Raw genomic sequence first — 15696 nt, 5'->3', positions numbered from 1 at the left:
TGCCGCTTTCTGAAGCAGCTCTGGAAGACCTCTTTCCTGAGTGTCTCTGAGTGTGTTGTTGGAGCTACCTGCTGTCCTGAATCAATTCAAAAACGTTGCCCTTTCTTGGTGATTGTGACTCTGGGGAAGAGCCAGAAGTTACAAGGTGCCTGATTGGGTGAATAAGGTGGATGAGGACACAATATCATGTGTTTACAAGCCTGTCTTGCTGTTGGATGGCACTCTGTAGAGGTGTTCTTTGTCATTATGATCACACCTCATAAAAACACTCATGAAAGAGGGCTTCCAGAACTGCTGCGAAAAGTGGCAAGAATAATGGCTAAGTGTGTTTGAAGTTGAAGCAAGTGAGAGGATTTTCAGGGGGATCAATCTGCCTTTAATGCAAGATATCTTTTACTATAATACATTTAAAAAGCTTTAAACACACACCATATTTTTTTATCAGCTCTTGTACTCTCTCATTCATTTGTATTTTTGATTACTTTCTTGCTTCCTGGAGGTCTTAAGATGCTTCAAGGCTCATCTTGTGTGTATTTTGCTCTGGTCCTATAATTACTCATGCCCAGGGAGGCCTGGTTCCTTTTGCTGGAGAAAAGTATGAGAAGCTAGGGTCTGGGTGTTGGGTGTGTTTGTTGGCACTGAAGTGTTACTGCTTCTAGGCTCTCAGAGGACAGAACAAGAAGGTACATGTGTGCATGTCAACCTGCACATCTCCACATACCTGTGAGTACTTGTATGTGTATGTGTGCCTGTATGAGGCTGGGGCTGAGTTCATTACATCTTCACCTCTGTTACACACAGATCATTCTAACCTCCGCTTTGCTATTTGTAACCTCCCACTTTACAGTGAGAAACCTGGCTTCCACCATCCACCAGCCATTTACCTCGTTCTTCATTTCAAGAGTTCATGATAATGGCTTTGGAGTTGTGATTGGTGCCATTGGAGGTACTTCAGCTAGAGAACGAGCTTAATGGGTGCTTCCTTCCACCTTTAGTTTTAGAGCCTTTGGTCCTTTCCAGCATTTCTTAGGTCAATGCTGAATCCCTATCCTCTTCTTGAAGTGGTTCCATGTAGTTATGTAGATTTAGATGCTTTTGTTACATTCTGCATTCTGTGCTGAGATCCCTGTGCTTCCTGATTATGTAAGGATTTGCATTTATTTAGGTTTATTCTTTGTTATTTATTTATCTTTGTGCTTTAAAGTTCTGTAGTTTCCATAGACTTTTTTCCCCCCAGTACTGAGGATCGAACTCAGGACCTTGCACTTGAGAGGCAGGTGGCAATGCCACTGAGCTCAATCCCTGGCCCCCTCGTAGGCTTTTAATATCATCATTATACTATCTTCCAGAATAGTTTCTCAGCTCTTAAAAAATTTGTTTCTCTTCTAGGCATGGTGGGACACTTCTGTAATCCCAGCACTTTGGGAGGCCGAGGCAGGGAGATAGCAAGTTTGAGCCCAGACTGGGCAACTTAGCAAGACCAGGTCTCAAAAAAAAAGGGCTGGGGATGTAACTTGTACAAAGGCCTTGGGTTTGATCTCCAGTACTGCCAAAAAAAAAAGAAAGTCACATCTATTTACTTCCCCATACTAGCTATTAAAAACAGTTTACTGTCACTGTAGTTTTATCTTCTCTAGAATCTCAGTATATTCCATTTTACTAAGTTAAATGATGTTCATGAACAAAGTATTTTTTTTAAAGTAGTGGGAGATACAGGTACTAGATAACTAGCACTTGGAAGTACATTTTTATGAGGTAAAATTCATACAACAAAATTTTTTTGTGTGGTACCAGGGATCGAACTCAGGACCTTGCAGTTGCCAGGCAGGTGGGGCACCACTGAGCCATATCCCCAGCCCCAGTATAACAAATTTATCTGAAGTGTATAGTTAACTGTTCAAAATTTACTGTTCAGTAACTTCTAGTACATTCACAATTTTCTTTCTTTTTTTTTTTTTGGGTGATACTGGGATTGGACCTAGGGCCTTTACACTGAACTACATTCCCAGCCCTTTTAATTAAAAAAAAAAAGATTTAATGTTTATTTTGAGACACAGTCTCACTAAGTTACTCAGAGTGGGCTTACACTTACGATCCTCTGGCCTCAGCCTCCTAGAGTACTGTGATTACATGCACGTACCACCTTTCCCAGCTGACACAGTGCTGCACAATCACTACCACTATTGAACTCCACAACACTTTGTCACCCCACAAACAAGTCTCATACCCATTAAACAGTCCCTTCCTCCATCCCCTGGCAACTACCAATCTGATTTTTGACCCTATGGATTTGTCTGTTTAAATGGAATCATATAATAGCCTTTTGTTCCTGCCTTCATCCACTGAATGTCATCAACCATTCATATTCTAGCGTGTTTCAGTGTTACATTCCTTTCTCAGGGCTGAATGATATTTTATCATATAGACATAGCATATTTTGTTTCTCCATTCATCACTTGATAGACTTTGGGTTGTTTCTACTTTTTGTCTGTTAAGAATAGTGCTGCTTTGGCTGGGGATTTAGCTCTGGTTCCATCGCCTGCCTTGCAAGTGTAAGGTCCTGAGTTTGATCCCCAGTACCAAAAAATAAGAATAGTGCTGCTTTACCAGGGTGGTGGCCACGTACATAGTCTCCTCTGCTTGGGAGGCTGAGGCAGGAGAGTTAATTAAACCGAAGAGTTTGAGGCTAGCCTGGGCAACTTATAATCAGACTCCCTCTCAAAAAAAAAAAAAGTTGCTTTCAACATTTGTATAAGTTTTTTTGAGTGTATGTTTTCCATTACTTGGGTATATTAACTAGTATATTTGGATAAATTTAAGTGGAAAGTTACCTACTGGTTTCACTTGAAGTAAAGTGCTGAAAGAATGCTTTTTCTTGGCATGGTTCTCAGGGAATACTGAAATCATGTAATGTTCCTGTTGTCTTGTCTTCATTTTACAGAATGCTTTTGGAATCACAGTCAGTAGCCTTCCTCTGGAGTTGTGCTTGAGGAATGTTCTGAGTTATGTTGTGGGTGATTGTCAGTGTCACAGTGGTAAGAAGAAGTCTCTCACGTGGTGTTGAGTTGTAAGTTCTGCTGTGACATCAAAGAACCTGAATGTGGGGATTGCATTTAACATGATGTCTTCAGAGGGAGAGTCGGCAGGGTTCCCATTCTGTGATCTCTCTGGCATCAGTGATTTTAATTTACAGAGGTTTTATTCTTACTAACCACATTCCCTTCATATGAGGCTTGAACTATAAAGGAGTGTCAAATACTGTTTTCCATTTCCTATTTCAACATTTGACTCTGAAGCTTTGTTTTGCAGCCATTGCTTTGACATCTTTGCAAGACAAATTCATTTTCCTTACGGAGACTTGGGAAAAGTTTTCTTCTGCCAGTTTGGGATACTCTTAGCAACTCATTGAAACCTAAGGTTGTTTTTCAGATTTCTTAAAAGCTAGAAACATTCTTTGGTGTCTTTGTAGATTATTTCCAAGTGACTTCAGGATTCCCTGGAGACATCGAAAAACAGATAAATTATATATCAACCACCATCATATTTTTATTTCAAGGACTTTCTCTGTAGACAACCCCTCCAAAAGGGTTTGGAAACCACTGTCTGTAATAATAGAATACTGCACTAGAATCAGAAGATGTTAAAATCCATGACTTCGAAAGACATACTCTCTGTTAGCAAATAGTTTTTACCTTAGAATTTCTTTTTATAAAAATAATAAATAACAAAAGGCAGAAGATTCTAATGTATAGGAAAGTCTGATGGGAGCTGGGTTCTGTTAATCAAGGTACTTTGAATTTTTCGAATACTAGCATGTTGGGAGATATGAATACTTGAAAATTCTTGATATTTAATAATGTAAATGAATATGCTTTCTCCGATTAAAGTTTCTGTTATGCATGTATATTTTATTTATCCTTGTAGTTGTATTTCCAGAACTCTGTTCTTTTGTGTAGTTGCAGGTTTCTATATGGTATAATTTTCCTTCTGAGGGAAGGATTTCTTCAGGGCATCTTGTGATACAGGTTTGTTGGTAATGAACTCTTTTAGCTGCTGTATTTCTGAAGAAGTCTTTAGTTTGCCTTCATTTGTAGAAGTTATTTTTACTGGTTACAGAATTCTAGATTGATAGTTTTATTCTTTTAGTACTTTAAAGATGTTGCTTCACTGTCTTCTATCTTTCACTGCTTCTGAGAAATCTCCTGTTGTTGGGTTTACCTTTATTTCTCAGTGCATAATGTGTGATTCTTTTCTTTTTTCTTTTGAAGCAGAATCTTGGTGATTTGCCTAGCTTGGCCTCAACTCATAATCTTCCCACCTCAGCCTCCAAGTAGCTGAGATTATAGGCATGTGCCATTGTGCCCAGCTCTCAAAATTTATTTTATTGTGATAAAATACACATAATATAAAATCTACCATCTTAACCATTTATAAGTGTACAGTTTAGTGGCATTAAGTACATTTAAAATGTGTAACCATTATTACTGTTCATCTTCAGAACTTTGTAAAACTGAAGCTTGGTACCCCTTAATTTCTTAACTGTGCAGTCCCCCTCCTACAACTCCTGGCACTTGCCATTCTACTTTCTCTGAATTTGATCACTTTGGTTACCTCATATAAGTGGAATCATATAGATTTATCTTCTTGTGACATTTTTCTTGTACTCAGCACAGTGTCCTCAGGGTTCATCCATGTTGTAGTATATGTGGAACCTTCCGTTAGGACTGAATAATATTCCCTTATTTATACATGCCACATTTTGTTTATCCACTGCAATGCTATCTCTGTTGTCAACTGGATTAGCTTCAGAGTTTCCTCGGAGATTAGTAAAGCATGTTCGTGCATGTGTCTGAGTGGTTGTGGGAGTGTGGCCATAGGGACTCTTATCTGGGCTCTCCCCTGCTCACTACTTCCTGGATTCCATTAGTTGAGCAGCTTTCCTTTGCCCTGGACTTCCACCATGATGCTTCTTACTTGGAACCTGCTGACCATGAACTGAAAATTCTGAAACTGCAAGCTAAAATAAACCTCTTCTCCTCAAGTTGCAATTGTCTGGTGTTTTGTCCCAGCAGTGTGAAAGCCGAGCATATATTCGTTCATCTGTGGATGATGGACACTTGGGTTGCTTCCAGCTTTAGCTCCTGTGAATAATGCTGCTCACAAGGGTCCCACTTTCTCCCCACCCTCACCAACATTTCTTTTCCTTTTTTCTTTTCAATAGTAGCCATTCTGATTGGTGGGAGGCAGTTTTGATCTGCCCTGTACTTGTGACCTGCGTTTCCGAGTGGCAGTGATTCTGAGCATCTCCTTCTGTGCTTCCTGGCCACTCCTGTGTCTTCTTTATAGACACGTCTGTTTACGTCCTTTGTTGATTTTTGAATCCAGTTGCTTGCTTGTTATTTTTGTCACTGTTGTAGAATTTTAAGGGTTCTCTGGATATTATAAAATCATTAGACACATGATATTCAAAACCAAATATATTATAAAATACAGTGGTACCTCAGTTCACAGACATTTTTGTTTGCAAACAGAAGTGCTTGGCAAATTTTGTTTTTGTTTTTGAATTTTGCATAAGGTGACAGAGACAGCTGTGGCCATCTTTTTCAGAATCATGGAACAAATTAAGTTCGTAAACCAAGGTACCACTGTGTTTTCTATTTTCCCCAGTGCTTTTTCCTTATGTATGGTTTTAAGTAATTTGATTTTGTTGTGCCTTGGTTTTGTTTTCTTTCATGTTTTTTTTTCCTTTTCCTTTGGCTGTGGTATTGAGGTTTTTGAAGCTGTGAACCTATATTTTTCATCAAGTTTGGAAAATTTTTGGTTATGATTTCTCCACAGTGCACATTTCAGTTACACATATGGTATTAGGCTCCGTGAGATTGTCTCGTAGCTCTGCTCTGCTCATTTTTTCCAGCCTTACTCTGTGCTGAGTCTATCTGCCTCTGCCTGCCTGCCTCCCTCCCTCCTACCCTCTCTCTCTGTCTCTGTGTCTGTCTGTCTCTGTCTCTCTGTGTTTGTCTCTCTGCGCCCCCCCGCCCCCATTTTTCTATACTGGGGATTGAATCCAAGGCCTTCACATTGAGCTACACCCCCCATTCCATTTTTAACTTTGAGACACAGTCTTGCTAACTTGCCATCCTCCTGCTTCAGCCTCCCAGGGTGCTAGGATGACAGACGTGTGCCACCGTGCCTGGCTATTTTTTGGCTAGCCTCTATCTTTACATTTACTCTGTCTTTACATTTGCTCTGTCTTTACATTCACTAATCTTTTCTTCTGCTGTTAATCCCCTACATATTTTATTTCAGTTGTATAGACTATAATTTGTAGTTTGATAGAAATGCAGTGATGTGGCAGATTTAAGTACTGTCTGAATTTGTTGCTGAAAACAGATTTCTAGTTTTATAACTTGCTAACAAGGGTACACAAAACTGCCCTATGTCACATTTACTTGGATATCCCTCAGTTTCCCTATTAACTTTGTTTCTCTGCTAGACCTACATATTCAGTTTTGCATGATTATTCTACATTTGTGCTGTCACAGTTTACATTAGTAGTTACACAGTATTTGTTTTATAAGATGTCAGAATGCTTGGTCTATTTAGACTGTATAGACCAGATTAGAAAAAACAACTGTAGGGCCGGGGATTTAGCTCAGTGGTTTCACTGCTTGTTGTGCAAGCGCAAGGATCCAAGTTCGATCCCCTGTACCAAAAAAAAAAAACCTGTTATCTGATAACTTGGCTGCTGGGGGGACTTGGCTTGGGTGCCTACAAAGAGGGCTCTGTGTGCCTGCTGTGGCACATGTGCCATAGGTTCACCACCACTGATACAGACTGTATTATTTATATTTGTGCGATATGATTATCATCTTGCTGTAAAAAATGACATATATTTTTCCACAACATTACTGTTCTGCTTACTTACTAGTAATCAGGCTGGGTTGCCCACTGAAGTGTACCTGTGGTTGTTGCTCTCATTTGAAACCCCAGTGCCAACTGGGGTTGCCCACGCACATTACCTTGGTGTGATCTTTTGATGTGCACTAATGTTAACTTGAAAAAGTTTGCAGCCTGAAAACTGGTAATGTCTGTCAGCCAGTTATTTGTATTCAATACTCAGCATTTTTTTCTCCTTCTCTTGCTCCTCTATCCCAGCAGGTGTTACCCTATGGAGAAGAGGTACCATAGTCAGCCCTTTCTGCAGATGCTGATGCTTGGTGAACAGCTGATCACAGGATTTGGAAAACACAGTGTCCATCCTCCCAGATTGGATCTCTCTCTTTTTTTTTATTTTTTGGTACCAGGGATCAAACTTGGGACCTTGCGCTTGCGAGGAAGGTGGTGGAATCACTGAGCTAAATCCCTGTCTCCTGGATCTCTTTTCATAAGGATATTCTATTTCTATGTCTTTTTAAAAAATAACTTTTTGGGAAACATTTTGGATTATAATTGTTTGTTCTCATCTATGCAAAGGAAGGAAGACTGTTGCTGGGATTTTTAAGGAGGTAGGTCTTTTTTCTTCTGCAAAATCACATCACTTAGAACTCAGAACAGTACAAAATAATGATACAGCTGAGACACTTTCCTGTCTAGAACTCAGTTCTCTTTCATTGACTTGTTTTGTTTTCATTTGTCCCAGTTTCTCTTCTAGCAATTACAGTAGCTAAACAAGAACTTCTTGTATATAACAGGCTACTTCTTAACATTTTTCCTTAATGTTATTGGGCATTGGGTAAACCAGTGATGGCAAACTTTTTAGAACTTTCAGTGATACAGCCTGCTGCTGCATGTGTGCCTAGGTTCACCCCCACTGGTGTTTGTTATAAATAACAGCAAGCAGTTTGAGTTTTTATTCTTCAAGATGAATGTGACTTCAGTGAACTTTCTTTTCATTTTACATAAACCTAGATGGTTTGAGGAAAGTTAGTATTTTCAGTATAATGTGTTTATACAGTTTTGTAACTTGGTACAGTATCATTTGCAAGAGGAGGTATGATATAAATTTTGAACTAAAATTGAGAGACTTCAGTCTTGGTTTTGACATTTCTGCCATACTGTGAGAATTATAGTACATGTTTGTTTCTAACCTCTAAAATGGGCAAATTGTTACTTGCTTTTTACAGCTTATGGAGCTATTGATAATCAAATGAGAAAATTTGTATGCATGACTTTGATCAATATAAAGGGTTATTACTGCGTTGTAGATTTGTAGGCTTGCCCGTTTTTTTCACTCAGTCTCAGTTTTTCTTTCTGCAGACCTTTTGATGGTATAGGCCTGCCATGACCATTAATCAGATTTGTAACTTTTTTTTTTTTCAGTTTTTTGAGACAAGGTCTTGCTATGTAGTTCAGGCTGGTCTTGCACTCACTGTATAGCCCAGGCTGACCTCAGATTCTCAGTGATCCTCCTGCTTCAGCCTACCAAGTGCTGGAATAACAGGCATGTGCCACCACACCCGGTGTAACTCTCCATTCTTTTTTTTTTTTGGTACCGGGCATCGAACTTGGGACCTTGCGCTGGCAAGGCAGGCACCGGAACTACTGAGCTAAATCCCTGGCCCTTAACTCTCCATTCTTAATCAGGGATGCACAGTAGTTTATATAGTGCTTGCTCATTGTACTGTATTTTTTTTTGGTACTGGGGCTTGAACTTGGGTCCTTCCGCTTGCGCAGCAGGCAGTGAAACCACTGAGCTAAATCCCCGGCCCCATTGTACTGTATTTTAAAACACAGATTTGTTGTATATGATGCTGGGAAAAAGCTTCTGTAGTAAGGAACCATTTTAAAAGGCTCAGTGGCTGTTGTAAGGGAAAACTCATTTTGTTTATTATTTTATATATTTGAAAAATATTAAGTGGTTACTATGTTCTAAGTATGGTAGGGGGGGACAAAAATTTCTGCCCTCATAGTGCTTATGTATTATGTGACGATATAGAGTAAACAAGGTAAACAGTAAATGTAAAAATGCGATCTTTGCCAGGCATGGTGGTGCACACCTGAAATCCCAGCACTCCAGAGGCTGAGGTAGGAGGATCACTGTGAGTTTGAGACCAACCTGGGCTACATAGTGAATTTAAGGACAGCCTGTACTACACAGCAAGACCCTGTCTCAGAAAACAAAACAAAAAACCCAGCTTGTTACCTTTGCTACCTTGTGTGTGCCATGTTGTTTCTCCTCTGCGATGCCTGTTTGCCATCCCTGCCTTGGAGCCAGCCAATTACGGACTGCAACCTCTATGAACTGTAAGCCAAATAAACCCCGCCCCCTCCAACTTTGAGTGTCTGGTATTTTGTCTTAGCAATGAGAGAAAAGTAACCAACACAGAAATTTGGTACCAGAGAAGTGGGGTCGTTGCTGTGACATTACCTGGCCATGTGGCTCAAGAACTTTTGAAACTGGCTTGTGGGAAGTGGAAGAATGCAGAAAGTAGTGGAGATGTTGGCTACAGAAGCAGTGTTGGAATGCCTTAGGCTGTTCTTTATGGGAGATTCTGGTCAGAGCTCAGAAGACCAGAAGGCTGGTAAAGACCAGGCTCAGGAGGTTTCTGCTGTGAAGAAGGACTGCACTGGCTGTTGGACTCCAGATGATGTGTTATGCCTTGTCTGCATTTTGTTCATGTCCAGAAATTTTTCCTGAGATTGGGGTGGTGGACTAATTAATCTTGCAGAAGGGATTGAGGCAGTGGCATGGCTGCTGGTAGGGGCTTTTAGCCAGACCTATTGTTGAGAATCAAGAGCAAAGAGCCCAGGAGAATGATTCAAAACGTTTTGAGTTTAGCCCAAAAAGAAGCTCTAGTAAAGCTGTGGACTGCACAGATAGAGCAGAGGAGATCTTAATTGCTGAGAAAGAATGGAAGAATAGAAAAGATGGTTGGAGGGCATCACAAGAAGCAGCAGCTCTCCACCCTTTGCAGTCTCAGAGTGGTAAAATGAAAGATTTTACTTTGAGGAGAAAGCCCCAGAGCACCACATTCCAGAATGGTGGCAGCCTAGGGAAGTTGTTCCAAAATGGCATCTTAGGGAAGTTGTTCCTCTGGATTTGGTTCATACGCATTGGACCCTACAGCCAAGAGAGAAGGAAGCCTGGCTACAGATCCAGCTGGCAGCAGACCTTGGCATCATCCACATGCTGCTGGTTTTAAGTGCATGCAGAATGCAAGAGTTGTAGGGTCAGGAAGGCTTCCACCCAGATTTCAGAAGAAGGCCTAGGATGCCAGGCAGTGTTTCCCTGAGAGAGCAGTGTTTGAAAATGTGAGTGTGAAGTTGAAGGTACAGTGTGGACCCCAGAAGTTTGGAGAAGCCAGGAACATGGAATGTGCAAGGATGGAGCAGAGCTGGCTGAAGAGAGAAGGCATGGGAGCTACAACCACGAGAAGTGCCATGGGGTGGAGCCACCCAACCCCTTTGGAGTTCACAACTTGCCAGAGCTTGACTCAAATGCTGGAAGTGGAGCTGTGGAATGTACTGTTTGGCCTGCTGGAATTTGGACTTACTTTGGTCCCACTCCCTTGTATCCTCTTGTTTGTACCTTTTGGAATGGTAATGTCTATCTTGTGCCATTGAATGTTGCAAGTGTTTAACTTTCTTTTCATTTGTACAGAGGCTTGCAGCTAAGAGTTTGCCTTAAATCTAGAGGAGACTTTGGACTTGGACTTTTCAGTAATGCTGAAACTATTAGGAGTTTGGCATCTCTTAGAGATGGATTTTTGCTTTGTTTTTGTTTTTGGTACCGGGGATCGAACTCCGGTCCTTGTGCTTGCAAGGGAGGCAGTGGAACCTCTGAGCTAAATCCTCAGCCTCGATTAGATGCCTTTTGTGTAAAGAAATGTACATGAGGGCCGGGGATTTAGCTCAGTGGTTTCGCTGTCTGCTGCGCAAGCGCAAGGACCCGAGTTTGATCCCCGGTACCAAAAAAAAAAGAAGAAAAGAAATGTACTTGAGTCTTTGGGGGGCCAGTGGTGGAATGTTATCATTTGTGTTTAGATGTCCCCCCAAAGCCTCATGCAGCCGAGGTGGAACTTTCTTTTTTAGAAGTAGTTGAATCTGGAATGTGTGATAATGGGGTTAATGGTGTGTGATTACTAAACTACCATACACGAGTGATTGGTTTGGCACCATCCTAATCCTGATAGCCTGAATAAGATAAAAGGGGGAAAAGATACTGTTAAACTTCCTTGATACCTTTGCTACCTTGTGCGCACCATGTTGTTTTTTCTCTGTGATGCTTGTTTGCCATCTCTGCCTTGGAGCCAGTCACTTACGGACTGAAACCTGTACAAACTGTAAGCAAAATAAACCTCTTTCTCCTCCCCTCCCAAAACCCCCAAACAACCCAAAATATGCAATGTTTAGGACCGGGGATTTAGCTCAGTGGCACGGTGCCTGGCTCAAAAACTCAGGACCTTGAGCTTATGAGGCAGGCACAATGAAAAATTGCAGTCTTAAACTTTTATGGTTTTTGGAGCTGCTGTTTCACTGAATTGCCCAGACTGCCCTTGAACTTGTGTTCTTCTCCTGCCTCAGCCTCTCTGATAGCTGGGATTATAGGTACACTTTGGCAGTGTTTTAGCCTCTGATGACAAATTGTAATGAGTAACTTGAAAACAGGAAAGCAGGAGTAGCTTCTATTGAGGGGACTGAGTAGTCACAGATGACCTCACAGAAAGGGTGTCACTTGAGTAAAGGCTTGAATGTGGTGGGGAGCACCCCCGCCGTAGTGGCCAGCACCAAGTCCCAAGATGGAGGACTACCTGAGGGTGCTTTTCCTGTGGCGCCTTCTGGGCCTTTTTCTCACATGGGCTGCCTTGGAAATTCAGATTTGCTGTCCTGAGGTGGGGCTCGTTTCCCAGAAGCTTCCTGGTGGTGCTCAGGCTGCCTGTTCTTCCTAGGACCTTTAGTCTGACGCTGAAGGAAAGGGGAAGTCTTGAAGAACTTGGGCAGTAGGTGATGTGATTGCTCCTCAGACTGCTGTGTTGACAATAGAGTGGTAATCAGTTGGGCAGAGCAAAGCAGGTGGATCACACATGAGGCATCACTGTGAAAGTGAGAGGAGACCATAGTGTACGCTAGAGGATAGCAGGGACAGTGGTGACACATAGTTTGTTCTAGATATATTTTTCCAGTAGAGTTAACAAGTTTTGTTATGTTAGGTATGTTCTGTGAAAGAAAGGAAAGAGTTAAAGTCGACTCCCAGGGTTTTGCACTGACTTCCTAGATAGATGTAGTTTCTGTTTATTGGGATGGGAAAGACTGGAAGAGAAACAAGTTGGTGGGCAGCGGGGAGAAGAGCTCAGTTTTGGAACTGAGATATCTATTGGAAGAGAGCTGTTGGGCTGACAGTTGGTTTTACAACCCTGGAGTTGAGGAGGGAAAGATCTTCTGGAGAGAGACCCCAGGGTGTTCCTGACAGGAGGGAATAAAGATGGAAGGAAAAAATGGTTCCAGAACTTAGTTACCTCTGAGCTTTGAGATCAGGGAGGTGAGGCGGGATGTTGAGGACACTTGGTAGCTGAAAACCAGATGAAGCCAGTTGAGTAGGGGGGGGCTTGCCAACGGTGTCAGGTGCACTGAAGGTTAACCATCTGATTAGCAATGTGGTAACCTTGGTAAGAGTAATGTTAGTAAGGCTGTGGAGATAAAAGTCTAGTTCCAAAAGCAGAATATTTTCTAAACCTTTGTAAGATTACATAAAAATCTGTAACTCTAGATAGATGTTCTTGATAGGAGAAATTTAGGATGTTTAATATTACTAGCATATGGTTTAATTGTTCATTTAAAATAATACTGGGAAATGTACTTTGAGGCAATATTTAGGGTATTCTCAACCATTTTTAGTTCCTAAGTTTTTATTTCATGTTTTCAAGATTTTTAAATTGGCTTAGCAATTATTATGAAAAGGAAGAAAAATGAGGATTGGTTAAGGGGCCAGTTGGCAGTTAGCTACTCTTCCTTCCTATGTTATAGGGCTGAAAGACCCTTTAAAGGGCCTGTCAAAGGGGCTTGTGAGAACCTCCTCACTCTCCTGTGTATTTTTGACTAAAAGTGTATAGTCTCTTTAGCATCCTCAGCCAGATAAGCTTACATAAGTAGCTAGAATAGACAAGTTATGGTTAGATGTAGCTTGGGCTAGGTCTTTATGTAAGATTTCTTTCCTCAATTATTTATTTAAAAGATATTTATTGAGTATTTAAGTATGTGTTGGCTCTGTTGTAGGTGTTGAAAATACAAGAGGATAAGTTTCTCTCCTGACAAAGTTTGTGTTCTAATGGAAGTGAAGTAGCAGGTTGAGGCTAAGATTTGTTAGCGGTCCAGACTGGTACTGATTATGTCAGTGCAGTGTGGGCATATGGAAAACCCGGGAGGAGTGTCATGCACTGACTTTTCCTTGCTGACAGGACAGTACTGACATTATGGAGAATATAGAAAAAAAGCAGTTATGTGATAGACTGTAATTGTGGAGAGTTAATTTTCTGCTTTTTAGATTCTTGTTATAAGTGGTGGTTTGTGGGATTAATCCCATAGCAATTCAAGTCAGCAGACATTGAAGCATCTTCTAGCATCAGGGCATTATGTCAGATGCTAGTACTCAAATGATAATGTTAAGGAATTTTGTATAACTGTCAGCTTTGACCCACTCTAAAATTTTTCTGATACGTACAAGGGGTGATAGAAAAATAGAGTAAATGTTTAGATTTTTTAAAAAGTATTATGGTAGAAGACACGTTGGGATTAAGGGCAATGTATCTTTTATTGGAATACCTTTTTTTGTTTAAATATTTGCCATATTTGTTGAGCACCCCTCATTGATCAAACAGCCATTAGTGTGTCCTCATCCACCTTATTCGCTAGATCTGGCACCATGTACCTTCTGGTTCTTCGCCAAAGAGGTCTTCCCCAAAATGACCATGAAAGGTAAACTTGAGTCAGTTCTGGACAGTGAGGCAGCCCTGATAGCACAGCAAAAAACACTCACAAAAGAGGGCTTCTAGAATTGTGTCAGACAATGGCAAGAACAATGGTATAAGTATGTTGGAAGTGAGGGCAAGTATTTGTAGGGTAATTCATGGCAGTGTTTTTTATGGTGATAAATTTTAAAAAATTTATTCATAGTATGTTTTTATACCTCATAAAGTACTAGAAGTGGTTTTTAAAAATTTTTATTTCAAACTTTATTTTGAGTAGAAATACACAGATACTGATTCAGAAGTGAAAAAAAAACCTCCCTTTTTTGGTACCAGGAATTGAACTCAGGGCCTCATGCTTGCCAGGCAGGTGCTACACCTCTGAGAAAATATCTCTCTTTAATCTGTAATTCCCAGCCCCTTCCTTAGAAACAACCATTTTTACCACTTTTTGTGTCTTTGAGATATTTTATATATAGGTGTATAAAAATATGTACTATATATATATTTATATCCCACCTTTAAAAAACTCAAGTAGAGGCTCACTATTCAAACAGTTCTACACCTTTTTTCTTTCTCATAACATAGATTACTACTTATAAACTTGCCATTTTTATAACTGCATAGTGTTTCAAACTCCTATTTACATGATGCCCATATTGCATCTATAGTCAGTGCCAGTCTCCAGACAGCTAGTCTGCCACACGATTCCGCTAGGACTCCAGCTTTACTTATTTCCATCAACAGAACGGCTACCACTTAGGGTACAGTCACTTGTGAATCACAGCAGTAACAGAGCTCTAATGAGACTAAACTCAGACCGACTCAGTTGTTTCCTATAAGCAGAAACAAACACATGGGTCGTTCAGAGTTAGGTCACCAGCTCAGCAACATTCAGGGTACAGATGGGTGACCTCCTTACCCCGGTTTGCCTTGGTGTGTTGGCCTTTCAGTCTCCTGTGTCACCTTATGGCCATAGAATGGCTGCCGCAGCTCTAGTTAAACACAGCTGGCTGCATTCAGAGACAGGAAAAGGAGGGTGAAATAGTTTCTGCTAGGAAGCTCTGCTGTTTTAAATGGGAAGAATTCCCAGGAGTCTCCTAAAGAGCGCTGTGTGAACTATGCACAAGTGTCACCTGTGGAGCTTGTTGAAACAAATTTGTGGGAACTACGCCCATCTATTCTGAAATATCTCTAGCACTTCTACTAGAAGTGCTTCACTGAACAGCTGAGCTCCAAAGAAAAAGTCATTGTAATTATATTTTTATAGCTATTTTCAAATTGTTCTCTAAGGAAATTGAATCATTTTATAACCAACAATCTTTGAGAGTGCTTATTTCTCCATTATCCTTACAAATTAGATATGATAACAAAAATTTTTCTTTGTCATCCTGACAGGTAAAAGATGGTGTCACACTGTAGATTTAATTTGCATTAATCTTATAAGTGAGGTTAAAAATCTTTTTATCTATGTAAAAATCATTTGTCAACCCAAGTCTGTTATTATATATATATATTCTTTTTTTTCCTTTTCTTTTTTTTTTTTTTTTTGGTAGCAGGGAATCCCTGGCTGTTGTTACATGTTTTTAATTCCAGGTGCTTGGGAGGCTGTGGCAGGAGGATTGCTTTCATTTACTGGCAATTTAACTGAGACCCTGTCTCAAAAACAAACAAAATAAGGGCCGGAGATTTAGCTCAGTGGTTCTTTGGCCTGCCTCGCAAGAGCAAGGTCCTGAGTTTGATCCCCAGTACCAAAACAAAAACAAAAAAACAGGAAAAGAAAAGGACTTGAGGG

The 15696-nt window shown here is 40.6% G+C and overlaps 1 long non-coding RNA gene across 3 annotated transcripts in view; it reads left to right on the top strand.

Moving 5' to 3' along the window:
* LOC101698240 (uncharacterized) overlaps nucleotides 1-15696 on the top strand; it is a 71136-nt gene that overhangs the window by 5752 nt on the left and 49688 nt on the right. For 2 of the 3 annotated variants that reach the window (XR_015445668.1, XR_015445666.1), the window contains exon 2: nucleotides 7159-7505. This is a non-coding gene — a long non-coding RNA (uncharacterized LOC101698240). Of the gene's footprint in view, nucleotides 1-7155; nucleotides 7506-15696 lie in introns of all 3 variants that reach the window. The other variant, XR_015445667.1, reaches the window with a different exon arrangement.

Source organism: Heterocephalus glaber, unplaced genomic scaffold (genome assembly GCF_053883595.1).
Source record: "Heterocephalus glaber isolate CG9 unplaced genomic scaffold, H.glaber_assembly_v1.0 deba00001615, whole genome shotgun sequence".
Lineage (NCBI taxonomy): Eukaryota > Metazoa > Chordata > Mammalia > Rodentia > Bathyergidae > Heterocephalus > Heterocephalus glaber.
Note: the sequence above shows the minus strand (reverse complement) of the source record. Positions and strands in the feature narration are given on the sequence as shown.